The following is a 3,181-nucleotide window of genomic DNA, read 5'->3' on the forward strand; positions in this document are numbered from 1 at the left end:
GGCCTGCTAACGTCCAAGAGTACTTAATCCAATATGATACTATGCTAATAAGGCTGTGCTATTTTTTTTTTTTTTTTTTTTAATGTTCTCCGGAGTCTGATTTTTGCCAATGCAGTTGTGAACAATGTGTTATCCTCTGTTCGTATGCTGTTTCTTCAAAACATATCACAGGCTCCTCGGAGGCAAAGTGCAAGCTGTTACCCTGCTGGTGCCATATACTGTAGCTGCATCCCTGCTCCCTGCGAGGGGATCTAATCAGAGTTATGCCGCAGTTTTAAGAGTTTAATGGAGTGTAAAGAATGTGAATTAGTAGCATGCTGGACCACTGACCACCAACATTGTTGAGAAAAGCTCTTATTGTCATCATATTGATGTTACTGGAAGAATGGAGATTGTACTGATTGACTGTTCTACATCTTTACAGCATTTTCTGTATTGATTGTATTGTGTGGAGAAAAAAAAAAAAAAATACATGAAAACGTCTGGGTAGTTGCTAGCAGTGCTGCCCGTCTTTTCTTATAGCTGTTACGATTACAGTGTTATTGATATGTTGCCATTTTGCAGTTGATTATAGCAGACAGAAAAATATGCAAACAACGCTAAAGAAAATATTCAGTATATGTCAAAGAGTTGTGTGTGTTTTTTAAAAAAAAAATGTGGCTTTGGTGGGGATTTATGAATGTGTTCCCCACTGGCATGTTATTTATTATTGATGATACATTAATGTTCGTTTGTTTTATCATCTGTGCATGTAGAGGTTTTGGTCATGCATCATTTTTGGGGGGGGGGGGGGGATTTAGAAAGAGTTCACAGACCTGGAGCTGGTTGCAACATTTGTTTGAAATTTAAAATGAGCCTAGTTATAAGACTTTTAAAATAAACAACACTTAAATAGTGAGCTATTTGATCCATTAGTATGTTATTGGACGTATGCCTTACTCGTTTCAAATATGTTACGTCACACGGGAACTACCGTTCAAAAGCTTGGGGTCACCTATACAATTTTTTGGGTGTTTTCCATTAAAAGTCACACTTTTATTCATCAGAAGAGTTGCAAAATGAAGGGGAAATATAGTCGAAACAAAATTAGAAATAATGATTTTTATTCAAAATAGTAGCTTTCGTCAAAGAACCAGCAAAACTGTTTTCAGCTGTGCTAACATCATTGCACAAGGGTTTTCAAGTGTTTTCTAATCATCCAATAGCCTTCTAACATGATTAGCAAACACAATGTACCATTAGAACACTGGAAATGGGCCTCTATACACCTATGTACATATTCCATTAAAAACCAGACATTTGCAGCTAGAATAGTCATTTAACAGTACATTAACAATGTATAGAGTGTATAGAGAGTAATAAAAAAAAAGTCAAAAAATAAGGACATTTCTTAGCGACCCCAAACTTGAACGGTTGTGTAGATTAACAAGTATTTACACCCTGTAAACTGAACCGTCTAACAAAGCCAAAGAGTGCAATATGGTCAACACTTGAATAATAAAAAAAAAATGCTGCTCAAGAATGTAATTAGAGGTTTTCATTTAAATTTTCACAACTTGTCAGTAAGTGACAGAAATTGATTTTTCCAGGACTGGGGGAGAGGAAAGGTCTCTGCTAGGTCAGTCGTCGTCACAGCTCATTTACCGCAAGTGCCTAACCAAGGTTTGAAGTCAGCAGAAAATGTAACTGTGTTTGCGCCTGTTAAGTCAGCGTGGATAATGACTGATTGTTTTTCCTCGATATACAGTGGGTAACGTTTTTGTCTTCTAATTTCTTCTTGATTGCTGTTGGTGGCCTACGTGGGCATTTTTTCAGTATTTCTTTTTTTCTATTTGTTATTCCATTACAGTGTTGCTTTACTCAGGTATTTGTTTTGTTCTTTTTTCACCTCTCAGGCTGATTGTACAAGTACTTCTGCATGGACACGTGTTTGTTATGATGTGTAATGACTGAATTCATACTGTGGGGCCTGAAGTGCAGTATCCCCCCCCCCCCCCCCCCCCGCCTCTGAAATAAGATATACAGTAGTATATTAATATTTTTGTGCTGTAATTGCAGTAGTAAGTGCAGCTGTGGTTGTAATACTCTGTATTTTTTTAAACGTACTGGGTCAAATGTATAGTGCAGTATCTTTCAATTTGCTGTGTGTGCCTTTACAAATGATTGTTGACCGTTTGAGGCTGTTGAAAATCTTCTGTAGTGTCTTTTTGACTGTCGATGCTAAGGCCAGCTCTGCAGGTGCATGTAATAAAAAATGATTCTACGATCAAAAGATGCGGTTTGTGTAGCTGTTATTGTCAAGACGAGGTACCTCATTGATTCAAGTTTGGCCTCCTCGTCTTTGGAACACACACTCTAAAACACAACAAACAGACATAAAACTACCACACAAATACTTCAAACCACAACAAAGAGACATAAAACGACCATAAAAATACTTCAAACCACAACAAAGAGACATAAAACTACCACACAAATATGTCAAACTACAACAAAGAGACATAACACTACCATAAAAATACTTTAAATCACAACAAAGAGACATACAACTACCACAAAAATACTTCAAACCACATCAAAGAGACATACAACTACCACAAAAATACTTCAAACCACATCAAAGAGACATAAAACGACCACAAAAATACTTCAAACCACAACAAAGAGACATAAAACTACCACACAAATATGTCAAACTACAACAAAGAGACATAACACTACCATAAAAATACTTTAAATCACAACAAAGAGACATAAAACTACCACCCAAATACTTCAAACCACAACAAAGAGACATAACACTACCACAAAAATACTACAGAGACATACATCTACTACAAAAATACTTTAAATCACAACAAAGAGACATAAAACTACCACAAAAATACTTCAAACCACATCAAAGAGACATAAAACGACCACAAAAATACTTCAAACCACAACAAAGAGACACAAAACTACCACACAAATACTTCAAACTACAGAGACATACACATACTACAAAAATACTTTAAATCACAACAGACAAAACTACCACACAAATACTTCAAACTACAAAGAGACATAAATCTACTACAAAAATACTTCAAACCACTACAAAGAGACATACAACTACCACAGAAATAAAAATAATGACAGTTCCTTTAATGACTGTGGTGCTAATAACCACGCCCCCACCTGT

The sequence above is a fragment of the Microchirus variegatus genome (genome assembly GCF_963457635.1).
Source record: "Microchirus variegatus genome assembly, chromosome: 9".
Lineage (NCBI taxonomy): Eukaryota > Metazoa > Chordata > Actinopteri > Pleuronectiformes > Soleidae > Microchirus > Microchirus variegatus.